The sequence below is a fragment of the Myripristis murdjan genome, chromosome 19 (genome assembly GCF_902150065.1).
Source record: "Myripristis murdjan chromosome 19, fMyrMur1.1, whole genome shotgun sequence".
In the NCBI taxonomy this organism is placed as follows: Eukaryota; Metazoa; Chordata; class Actinopteri; order Holocentriformes; family Holocentridae; genus Myripristis; species Myripristis murdjan.
In genome coordinates this window covers 17,352,439-17,365,876 of record NC_043998.1, presented here as the reverse complement: position 1 = coordinate 17,365,876, position 13,438 = coordinate 17,352,439, and positions in this window count along the sequence as shown.

Sequence of the window (13,438 nt, the reverse complement as noted above, 5' to 3'; positions counted from 1 at the left end):
TTACATGCTCTTGTTTCTCACTGATTACTTGTAACCTCTGTTCCTGTGGCTAATTTTCCTCTCTCCCCAGCCGCATTTAGGCTAAATCCATCATTTGGAGAGGGAGCGACAGGTTCGCTCAGTTTCAGAGCGTGTTTCGGAGGTGTTTTTCCGATCTCTCCCTGGTGTCTTTTAATAGCACGGAGCAGAGAGGGGAATCCTGATGATCAGCAGAAGACAGCGATCTCTTGGGTTACAGCACAAGACGCTGCTGCCTGACTGCTGACACCCAAACATCAGGCAGCACCACCCGTCTCTCAGCTGTTGCACGTTGGCTCTTATCTAATTCGGTGCACGAAATGGCAAAAGATGACCACACTGGATGGAGTCCAATCAACTTGAGCATTTGGGCGGTGTGGCTCAGGAGGTACAGCGGTCGTCTGAGGGTTCCCGGTTCGACCCCCGGCTCCTCCAGAGTGTGTCAATTCAATTCAATTCAATTCAATTTTATTTATTTATATAGCCCAGAAGCAGGACACTCAACCCCTAACTGCTCCAGATGGTCGGCTAGGCGCCTTGCATGGCAGCCTCTGCCTTCACTGTGTGAATGTGAGGCAAACATTGTGAAGCACTTTGAGTGGTCAGTAGACTAGAAAAGTGCCATAAAAATGCAGTCTGTTTAAACCCGTTCGAGTCGGGAACCCAACTTGTAATCGGCCCATACAGCTGAGAGCAATCCCTCAGACATTAATGAGAATATGATTGATCACATTGGGCGTAACAGAAATTGATTAATTGCTTGAGTGCTGGAACTTAATCCCGCCAGTCTCCAGGAGTTATAGAGGTTATGAGCAGACAGGAGGAGTATTCTGCATTATCATGCAGGCCCCTGGCAGCCCAACAGGTCAACAGAGCAGACCTTGATCAATACCAGTAGAGACAGGCGCGAGCGGCCTGGGCCTGACAGCTGATTACCATTCCCTAGAGGGCTTAAAAAAAGTAGGTTGTGCTAAGTTATTTGTCTCCATCCTTGAAATGTACCTTCGGGTAACACTTCATTTGATGAATAATGTGCTCAGTGTGGACAGCATGCAGATGTTATTAAAAGTTAAACGCTGCATAATTTGATACGGTGTGCCAAAACTTGCGCCAAAGGATTTGAGCGATCAGCATACACACACGGACACGCACATCTGGCTCATCTGGCTCGGGGTGCGCACCCTGACAGGAAGTGGATTAGAGGGCTGGTCAGCTTGATGAGGACAGGCCCACAGAGAATATGTATAATCTGCACATCCACACGTCTAATGGAGATTGTGGCAGCGGCCCTCAGTCTCACCAGATCCAAATGAGGTGGCCAGCTGCTGTGGAGATGCAGCCAGGTAGTGTGGGCTTGCTCCGTTTATTTAGCATGGAGATTGTCGGTGACAGACAGGCCTCAGATGTGCTCAGTATCTCCTCTCGCATCAGATCTTCACAGCAATTATCCCTGTGTTCATGACATTATGTGATAGAACAGTGTGTGACCATATGTTACCCCTCTGCGCGCTGTAATAGCAGGGCGCGTTGTTAAACGTCCACTCAGGTTGTTTGAGCATCCATTTGCGTTTTAGAGTTGCTGTGTTCCCTCAGTCATAGATTCCTGGCACCCGATCGCACCATGGCTAAAATAAACCATCTGAAAGCTGTGAGGCTTATAGCCCTTCTGTCACTCCCCTCAGCACACATATTAGGTGAGCAGAGAAAGCTTTACTTTTAAAGATAATTCCTTTCCAATTTGGCTGCCGAAAACCTTTTACCTAAATGAAAAAATACTGAGAAACGAGACAGTGAGGGAGAAATATCCGGAGGCACAAAGAAAGAGGGAGAACTTATGCAATCTTGTTTCATGATTAGCAGGGCTTATGTATCATGTTGAGTGTTTTTCATTTGCATTTGTTTGAAAGCTCGCTCGCCGCAGCCCCTGAAGGCCCGACGTCCTCGCAAAAGCAAAAGTCCAGACAGTCCCGGGGGGGGGGCGTCTTGATCCTCCACGGTCAAGCGCAGAGCCAGATCGCAAAGCACAAAACACCCGCGGCACTTGACGGTCCGTGTTCTTGCATCCGCTCGCGCATATTTGCATAACTGCTGCGGTGTCTGAGTTTCTAGTCCTCGGCTTGCTCTGTCACTTCCTGTAAGAGGCCACGGCGACACTCGTTTTTGTCATTCCCTACAGCTTGTTCCACCAACACGGGTTCCCCTTCCCTCCACACATCGCACCCCATTTTAAATTGGTCTTGACGACTGCAAACCCCCAGCGTCATCATACCCGACTCCCCTGCTCCAGATGCTAATGTGATTTGATTCACCTATGGTGTCGTTAATTAAAGTAGGTCAGTCTATCATTTCCACCCTCAAATGACACAAATAAATATCTGCTGGGATACTGGTTGATAAGTAAAGCAACACGAGGCTTCCTGGAGGCTGGGAGTAAAGCACGAGCTTGTTCTGAGGCTCGGCAAATGCTCTGATTCAGGCTGACAGCTTTCTGTGAGAGTGGTCTGAGAAAAAGAGTGCAGAAACAAGGTGAATCACAAATTTGACAGGGCATCTATAAGGATAAGCAAATGATGAAATGGCAATATTCCCTTTTTCCCCCTCCTGTCCGCGGAGGCAACGCTGTAATTGGATGAGCCGTTTGCCATTTGAAGCAAATTTCTTCCCGAAAGAAACGTCGAGGATGACTTCAAAGAGACGTCGCCTAATTTAAACTGTATGTCGGCGACAGACATAAAACAAAGGCTGCTTATTTTATGCTCAAGTAATTTTTGTGACAGTTTCTCTTTCCACCTGTCAAAAGTAATGAAACCAGATGCCGTGAGGGCTTTGAGTTTTACTCTGCCACATACATAAACACAGTCATTCCACACCGACTGTGACCCCTAAATGAGGTCTTCATTATCACCATTGATAATGATGAAAGTCTAATTATTTTCCCCTCAGTCACAGGTAGTGTAACAAATAACTATTTCAATATCTGGAACAATGTCACAGTTAAAAAAAAAAAAAAAATAGAAGTTATTCCTTTAGTTACCAGCCTCTAACTCTCAGTTAACTAGCTTAGATGTGAAATGACAGAAAAGTTGTCTTTCTCTGGGTGGAGGTAAGTTATTCCAATCATTTTGATTTATTTGAGTCAAAGGATGTCAGGAACATTGTATTCTGACACTGCTTGTTTCTATACGGGGGAGGGAACTGATTTATTCCTGTTTTTTTTCCCAACTTGGGGGTTCAAAGTGTATCAGAGAAGTGAAAAAACAAGTCAAAACAAGCTTAGCGCTGTAGCAGTGAGTTAGTTAATGTTAGCGATAACAATGGCCACCAATGGCAGCTAATGTTAACCAAGCTAAACACTTAGGTCCATATCACCAACAAGGATGAGCTCACAACAAACAGTTTAGAAATGAAACAATTTAATGGTAAATGACAGAACTTCCCTTTATCAGTAAATAAGGGAAATTTAAATGAATCTTTTACCAGCTAGTTCAGTGCTACCACGAGCAATTTGAGTTGTAAAGTAGGCTAATGTAAAATGGAGAAGGCCGTCTCAAATGTAGTTAGACTGAAACCCGGAGGCAGCAGGAGTGGAAACCAGCTCTTGTGAGGCTTCTGCGACATTTCAGACACAGCAGGTCAACATGACCCGATGAAATGTCTTCCAAACAGCTTTTTGTGTACTTGTAATTTTATTTTTACTGGTTTTAATTAGTACATTTTTTTTCCCACAATGCACCTTTAAAAGAATCTAATTTGAACTCTCATCCTGTTATAATTGCACAGAAACGCTCACACCTAACACAGTTACTGTTTTGAAAAAGTAACTCAGAGACTTTTACATGATAAATGAGACTTTTTGCTTTTACTTCAGTATTTTTTTTTTTTTTATGTATATATATATAGCAGTACTTTTACTTCTAATGAGGTAAAACATCAGCAAAGTAACACCACTGCAAGTAACTGCTCCGAAGCGGTAACAGTTTTACATTTGAAATGAGTAAAAAGGTATGTTTTTTTGGTTTTTTTAAAAGAGTTTGGAGGGACGGAGCCTCCTCCTCCTCCTCCACCTTGCTGACACGGTGAAGTAGAAGAGGCTCTGCAGAAGTGGGTCACGGTCATTTTTGGAGACACAGATGTTCCGCTGACCTCTGACTTTGGGGTAGCTGGTCTTCGCCGAGACATAACTCACATGGTAAGTTGGAAACTGAGAGCACTGATCACTCGCTGGCTTCTGTGTGCATGTGTGTGTGTGTGTGTGTGTGTGCGAGCTCATCTGCATGCGTGCACCTGGCGACACTAAAATGTGACAACACGGACATGCGACACCCTTTCTTGTTTGCGTGTCAGTTTCCCGAGATGCAAAACAGGCCACTTAAGCGGGCCGTGTCTGAAACAAGCATATTATGAAAAGTAATGATCGCTGTCAAGCCTTACAGCAGCCTCACATCCAATGCACAGGACGTGGACTCCTACACAAACAAGCACATCTCCAAATATCCAGCCAGCCTCAGCTTCCCTCCCCTCTCTTCTCCCCGCCCCTTTTCTTTTCTCTCTCGGTCACGCACTCACATCCTGTTTGTGTAAACACCGTGCGCCTCATCAGCGTGGCATTATATCCACAAAAGTCCACATTAGCACATGAATGGGCATCAAAACAGGTGAATTAAAGCCCCATCGTGCTTTCAACATGCCCTCTTCCTGCTCGCTCTTATGTGCATAAACTTGAGGCCCTCCTCCAGATCAACCTGCTCTCTTTCTTTGCCCGATGAAGGGATGAAAAGCAGCACGAAGGGGAAAGAGCGGGCGCTATTCCCACCAGGCCAGAGGAGGGCGAGCCTCGGCGAGAGAGGAGCACGTGTCACAGGTGTTTGTATTCGAGGACGAGATTTGACCGCGTTTTGGTTTCTCGCTCTTTGTCTTTTCACAGCGGTCGGAGCAATTATTGCCTTGGCCTTGCAGCGCTCAGTGGTAAAGGGAAAAAAAAAAAAAAAAACACAGCGAGGGAGAGCTACAGTCGAAAAAGGAAAAAGGGTTCGTGGAGGCGAGGGAGCGTGGTAAATGAGAACATAAATCATCTGAATGAGACATATGAGTCCGTAAGCAGAATTATGCGCTGAATCTTTACCATCAGCAACTTAGGGCGGTCGCTGGTCGCGGAGGCGCTACACCGGTAGCGAGCGTATCATCAAAATCTAGATTTCGTACAACAGCTGGTACAATAGCAGGCCAGACTCTGACCTCGGTGGGAAGACGGTGGATCTTGAAAGGCTGACAGAGAGAAGAGGCCACAGAGATAAACACAGAGGGAGAGGGGATCAGGGAAATGGAGGGCAGAGCGAGGCAGCGCAGGGAAAATGGAGAGAGATGGAAATGTGTGTGTGGATGTGTGGATGTGTGTAATTCTGTCAACCATATCTGACCCTTAGCAACTGTCCCCACCAGAGACAAGTGCCCTCCCCAGCAGCAGTGTAATCCTCAGCCAGTGGGAAGAGGAAGATGCCGGGCTCTCTCTCCGGCACCGTAACTTTGTGACCTGGAACTTTTTGATTGACCTCCGGGGGGATTTGGGATTAAAGTGGTGGTGGATGTGAGGGGTGTGTGCGTGTGTGTGTGTGTGTGTGTGTGTGTGTGTGCTGGAGGCTGAAGGGGTGGGAGGGTGAAGCGGAGGGGGAGCTGGGTGTTGAGGTAATCCCACTGGAATCTGTATTTAGCCAACTGGTGGATACACGCCGATGGCCAACCAGAGGCACAGACCAAGTGAGAGATGATTCTGGCCGTGTGGAAATATTAAATCAGAGGTTATGTAAGAGATAAATGGAAATACACAATATCACACTATCACTATCTTTCGCCCTCTCTCTCTCTCTCTCTCTCTCTCTCTCTCTCTCTCTCTCTCTTTCACACTCCTACGTGCACAGAGAGCTGTGTGCACTGCAGGACCTGTGGAGCAGAGGAGGGTCAGGTACATTATGACCAAATACAGTTGTTGTTGTTGTTTTTTTTTTTCTTTTTCTTCTTTGCAAAGCCATACCCAACAGTGTAGTTTTTTTTTTTTTTTTTTTTTTTTTTTGAGTATTGCATTCCACTGGACACCAGGCCTTGCAAACACATAATTATGTGACTTTGGTGTTTCTTTTGTGTAAATCTTTGATATTAATGCCTCACATAACATTACACCTGGTACTTTAATCTCCTATTTCAAAAAAGTAAAACAAAGCGATATTCTGAATCTCCATTTCCTCTTTGAACGACTGCAATGAGTCTTTTTTCCTTTTTTTTTTGTTTGGGAATAAATTAACTGAATGCTCTGAAAATATTGTTCCTGGACACTAAGCTGGGCTTTGTGTTTGTTTGCTTTCATTTGGTTTGTTTTTCAGGCACAAGTTGATTGGCAAGCCGCGAGAAAACATAAGAAATGGCTGGTCGAACCCCAAGTCCCACCCACTGTCCTGCTTAAAGTCACAGTGAGCTAACTTTATATGCCATTTAGTTGACATTAAATGCCAACAATTTACAAAACTTGTATCCTAAATCAAAATCACATTATCTTTATTTCTCAGAAAAGGGTCTGTCAGTAGTAAATGATGCCAAAAAATAACAAAACAAAAAAAAAAGCTGGGAGTTACCGTATTTCCCCAATTAATCGCCCGGGCGTTCAATACGCAAAATCAACTTGGACCCCAGGCGTTTAAAAGAACCAGGCGGCTCTTCGCTGCAGGCCTTTATTTATTTTTGCACAGACCTGCACCAGGCCATTATTGTGATGACAGTTACTGTCCAACATATTTACAGTCGGTCGATTTAAGATTGCGGTACACCCTTTTTTCTAACGTTAGCTAGCGCTCTTATTTTGACAGAAAACGGAAGTGCCGCACAGTTATTGTGTGGCTAACTGTTTACTTCTGCAAAAATAAGGTGAATAGCCTTATTTTGGGTTATTCAGGTTGGCGTTTAATACACAAAATGGGTGCAGACCCCAGGCGTTTATAAGAACCAGACGGCTATTTGTGGCCGGGTGATTAATTGGTGAAATACGGTATGCTTCTGCTTTTGCTAAGCCACACCCCCTACAGGGAATGCCGTTGTAATAGGACACGTCAGCCGGAAAAGTTGATTGGTGATGCCTTGACCCGTTATCTACCATCCCACTGAGTTTAGTGATGTTACGTGGATGCGTTTGGACGCTATGGCCCTGTATGCCCTAACCCCCTCCCTCTCTCACGCCCCCTTGAGGCCAACTATCCCAAAAAGTAAATCACTTCTTCGCGTCGTTGGCTCATGATCAACCTGACGGGTGGACAGACAGACAGACAGAGGTTGACGGATGTGATAAAACCATCACAGATTTTTGACTGACCCTGCCTCTCCTCCTTTTCATCTCTACCGACCTGATATCCCATTGCTTTAGGCTACGCATTTGAATGAAACTGCACAGCGTTATGTTCCATGTCCTGTTTCAGCAGGAAGTTCATAAACTTAGGGAAGCAAGATGCTCTTAAAATGCAGCTCTTTGAGATAAGCTTCAGTTTTTAGTTATTCAGCCCAATAGCACATATATTAGAAACTTTAAAAAAAAGGAAAAAAGTCAGAAAGGTGCTTGGGCCCGGTAGCCTCTTCATCCCCCCCTCTGCCTCGGAGGAGGGGCCACGCTGTATATGTTGACTATCACCGTGGGCTAGTGACGCGCTGAGCCTCTTACACAAGTCCATTAGAGCACGCAAACACATACACACACACACACACACACACACACACACACACACACACACACACACACACAGGGATTAGGTGTCGTCACACCAAAAGGAGAGCGTCACGATGCTGGAATGTGGTCAGGGTTTCCGGATATGAGGCGCCTCAGATTGGCAGGGCCAGCCAAGGGGGGAGGTCAGGTGCAGGCTAAAAGGTCAAAGGCACGAGAGAAGCCTCATCAGCAGGAACCCCCTTTCCAACACACACACACACACACACACACACACTTCCCTTATTTTCCCGTAATCCCCCGTTCACCCCTTAGCAGCTGTTCGTCATAAACAAGCCCCTGGTCTTCCACTGAGCCGACCTCTGCCTACTGTTGGGTCAAAGCAAAAAAGCAGAACTCTCTCTCTCTCTCACACACACACACACACACACACACACACAGATGGTATCTTGAGAAGTCCATAGCAGTCACGCTTTTGATCCTCACCATCTCCCTTGTCAAAGTCCTACAATCATGAGTTTCGGCGGTCTCCATGTGTTAATAAAGTCAGAATGAAGAATAGGCCTTGTCTAAGGTGATAGGAGATTGATTGTAGCTTTTGTTCTCTTGACTCTTTACACCAGCTGATATCTGCTTGTGTATTCAGCGCCAGATCCCAGCGTACAATCGGCCTCTTTTTCCACCCTCTGTCTTTGGCCAAGGTGAAACATGATGAGACGCCTTGATTGGGTTTTATTTCCGCGTGTGCCGGCCCGTAAGCGGAGTCGCCGGGCGGCTTGTTTGCTCGCTCGTCCCGTTCGGTCAGCTGACGCCTGGCTGGCACGATTGTAGCTCTGTGCGTGAAGTAGCAGGAGTGGGACTCGTGCTTCAAACTCTGTCTCGGGTGATAAAGTAAAATCGACACTGCACTTTTCGCACCATCTCTGTGATTTACGGCATTCACCTTTGGTAGCTACAGTCATTCTTTTATAGGCCGAAAACCTTTTGCTGTCGTCTCACTGAATGATTTTGGCTCTCTACTCCCTTGACCCGCCGTCCCAAACTGTAAGAAATCCTCTCTGTCTCTCTCGGCTCTTATTCTTTTGCTCTCACATGATCACTCTGTGGTCACAAGGCAGTCTTAGGGCACTAAGGCCATGACCTTTACACGTCCTACATTGCACTGCAAAGAAAGCCATCTCAGCAAGTCATTTAGCCACATTCAGTGTTAAAAACCTTTTATTGGAATGAAAGTGAAAAAAATCTGTCACTTGTTTCTGCTGCAGTTTCACTTCTTTCAGTGGTTTTTGAAACAAGTTTAAATTTGTTGAAATAAATCAGAATATAGTCAAGTAAATAACACGTGAGTCAAGGAAATTCTGGAAACAGGATAATGTAATGGCACTGTCAGATTTTTTTTTTTTTTCACTTGTTCCAAGAAAAACAATATTTTCACAATCAGAATCAGAAATACTTTATTGAAATGACTTCTTAATGTGGAAGTGTTGTTTGCAGTGATGCTTTCTTCTAATGTGGATGATCTAGAGCAGTGTTTCCCAACCGGGGGTACGCGTACCCCCAGGGGTACGCGGGCACATTGCAGGGGGTACGTGAAAACATAGGCGGAAATCCCGGGGGTGTCGGGGGGGACAAGACCCCTCCATCCATAAATTTTGAATAATATAGTAATATTCAATGAAAGTGCAATGCAATCGGTGCTAATTATAAATGTAAAATAGTGGGTTTTTAAGTGTTTAAAAGTTATGACCTCCCCCGTGCCTCAAAGTGGTTTGGTCCGCATCCTGCTGCCTGCAGAGCGGCAGCTCGGTAACTTTCAGTCCGTCAGCCGGAGAGGCAGCAGCCTGATGAGAACTAGCAAGAAAACCTCCTCAAGTGAAAGCCAGTGAGTCATTTATCACACCACTTGTTCACCAAGCACAAGGTTGTAATATGAAAAGCGATATTTTCCCTGCTTGGTTAAAACCCTGCCTCTTTCAGCTCACTGTTTAAGCTAATAGCTAATGATTGTTTACAAGCTGAAGCGAGTGCAGGACAGTGAGGGAGAGAGAGGACAGACCACAGGAGGAGCAAATACTGAGCTTTTTATTCTTTCAAAAAGTCTGTCAGGATATTAATGTCAAATAGTTCATATTTTACTGATATTTTGAGTTTGTCTCTAGATAGATATCTATTTTTTGCATTTTAAACTGCATTATTTTGTGGCATAGTTTCATTTCATTTTCTTATTTGATCTCAAAGGGAGAGTGTACAGCTCACACATATACTGTATGTCACTATTTGATGCCATATCTTGCTTTGTTTTTTGTTGACACTACAATAAATTTTTTTGAAGAATAGTTTGATGTAGTTGGATTATTCAAGGTATTTCCTGTAGTTTTAGAGCTTATTTTGAGTTTCTAGTTCTTGTACAGCTACTGTAGTGGAAATAGAACAGTGAGTAAAGAAATTAGGATTATTGCTTTTAATAGCATTATTTAAAACCTATGAACATGCTGAGGGCTCAGCACTTAATGGCAAATTTCAAAGGAGCATAAGAGAGTTCAGAGAGAGATGTACAATCGTGCCAGACAGCAATTACTAGGGGGTACACAAGACAAAAAAGGTTGGGAAACACTGATCTAGAACGTCATGCTTATTTTTTTGTTATTGTGAGAGGATGAGCTACATGCTCCAAAATGGACCTGCAAATCATCTGAGTTGCTCCATGGTTTATCAAAGGGAAGCTGAATAATACATAATAATAATAATAATAATAACAATAATAATAATAATACGTAGACTGTGAAAATGACAGTAAATTGTGTGTCAGTGATATGAACTCTGGCTGAGTTCGAGGGAAAACGTGTGGACCGCGGTGGAAAAACAAAGGCAGGACTCAGATTGGGTGAGTGTGGTGAGGCTGGTACAGTCTGTTTGTTTTGCCATGTTTTTTCTGCCCTGCTATATAAACAGAATGGCCGTTGGAGGCGAGGCGGGCCCCTCATGCCGGAGGGGAGTCGGGGACGCTGCAGCAGTGTGTAGAGCCCTGCCGGACGGAGAGAGTCCATCTCATCTCTTAATTACTGTCGTCCCTCAGACCCAGCCGGCTAATAACTGCCCTCCCACTGCAACGGGCTGGAAACTCCACCAAGCAGGAGCAGATGGAGAGAGAGGAGAGAGAGAGAGAGAGAGAGAGAGAGAACCACTCAGCCTCACAGCCAGCCAGAACAGACAGGGCTCAACTAGGCCTTTCTTGACCATCTGGGCTAATATGCAAACCGAGGATAACACACACACACAGACACACAAACCCACTTTATTTTGTAATAACACTGGCCAAGTTACACCCGGTTCCTAGTCACAGCTGATTTGTAAGAACATTCGTCATCGTCATCAGCTCAAAACACCTCGATTAGCGGCGCCCATGTCACCGAGCACAAAGCAGAGCTACCTGTTAGAAAAAGTACAGTACATATGCTGCCGTAAGCCTGACCAAACTAGGCCCCTATCAGTATTATAGGCCTATTTCTGTGCTGTAACATACGCGCGTCGCTGGATGAGGTGGCGGCCGCACTGTAAATAGCCGCCTGCTGCTGTAAATACACACAGCCTTAACCTGGTCAGTGCACGTAACAGCTCTGGCACTTCCCTTTCTGGGAACATATGGGCTGATGAGGATCAATGGCAGATATGGGCCAGTATTAGCACAGACACTAACGCGGCTAATCGCCCTAACTTTCTAAGATGTTCCTCTCCCCCGCTGTGGCCGCATACACACACAAATACTCTCTCATACACACACACACACATACACAGAGCAGCCGCTTTGCTGACCTCAATCCTTCTGCGCTGGGCCCGTGGATCCAAGGGCGCAGGTTTCACTTCAACACACACTCTGGATCAAACTCTGCAGCAAATCCCAGTGACACACTAGAGGCACAGCACAGACGCCCTAAATGTAGGCTAATTGTTCTCCCCTTCATCAGCAAGAAACAAAAGATGCACATTTACATGAGAGAAGGTAAGAAAGAGGAGCTGAAGCATCGATCAGAGTTAAATGACGTAAAATATCGCTAAATAGAAACTAGGGGTCAGATTCACAGAAATTTTCAAGAAGTTCTTAAAGGAATATGGCAACTATGGTTGGTTATTTGGCTTCAGTCTGTAAGAGTAACTGTAAAGGTTGCTCGTTTATTTTCAACAGACTTGCACAGGCCGATTTGGGCTGGCACCAAAAAGCTTTAAAATAAATATTAATCTTAATGTTAAATGTAAATAAAGTATTGGAACTATAACCAAATTGTCTAAACTTTGTTAAAAAGTATGAAGTTAGAGGCCTCACTTTTCACAGTAGAAATTTTAAGTCAGGTGAAGGGCTGTATCAAAGTTTCCCCCCTATAATAATCTTCAAGTGTCATTTTAATAAAAAAATGACACTTGAAGATTATTTTTCTTTTCATTTCATGAAACCCTAGCCCCTAGATCTCTGATCTATATTTTGTTGACAGATTTTGCTGTCAACAAAAATATTTTCCAGAACATGTACACAATATGTAAATATTCAGGTTTGTGCGATGATTCAGCTTTCTCTCTAAAATGTACACCTATGTGTCGATCAAACAGTGCGTCTGTGTGTTTGGTGCTGTGTTGCTATGCAGTTGCTTGTGTTCTCTTGTGCGTCCATTTAACGTCAGCCTCCTCATTACATTACTGTTAATACAAATACATTACTGTTAAGCCACAGCCAGCTGCAAATCCAGTTCCTACATATTTATGCCCCGTCTTGCCTTCTCTTATTGCATACGCCGGGACTGCCACCGGTTTCTTTAGTGCTAATGCAAGTCTTATCTGTTCGTTATGCATAACCTTGAAAAAAATCAATCCAAATAATTTATAACGTCCTGGCTATCAAAGGCACGATTCTCAAAGAAAAAAGAGAAGAAGACTTTTATTTTCCTTTTTGGTGTCCCGTTAAACTTTCTGAGGGATTCGGTTCCTTCTTTTTCGGTTGATGTCAAATCAGGTCATCTGCCGTTCCTCCAACTCCACAGGCTCACTTCGCCACCGTCAAATTGGAACCAAGCCTGAGTAGATATGATGGGAATAGCAGCCGGGGTCAAGTGTGTTGTAAATGTGTTTTTCTGCGCTGAAGCCCAGCCTCGGTGGAAATTGCAACCGTTCATTTATATGCGCATTGTAATGCTTTCTGACTCGACAAACAAAAAAAATGACCAGAATAACAGGTGTTGTGAGGTGGATTTTTTCCTTCAATGTGCACCATTTTCACTTGTGCAAGTTCTTACCAGGAAAGTACAGTACATTCCTGATGAAAGCATGAATAATATCCCGCCAACTGTCACGGCGCACGCAAGGTGGCCGGCATCTCTTTGTTTTTATTGAGTCGAGCAGCTGCTGCAGGCTGGACGGAACAGACGCAATCACCGATGACAGAAACTCAATTGCAGCTCACCTCAACCCACCTCACACACACAAACAAAAAGCCCGTAAAAGCAACAACAGCTCAGAGTTAATGTAGATAAGTCCCATTAACCTTTGTGAGCTTACACTCCCTGCCTCTCGCCCCCTCTCCCTCTCCATCTCTCTCTCCCCGTATCCCAGGGTCCACATTGTCCTTCATAGTCTTTCCGTCTCTCTCATGAATGTTTGATGGTGCTGCCAGCTGCTCTCTAAGTCTGAGGGCAGCACGTGTTCTTGCTGAGAAACACAGGCTCGGCATTGTTT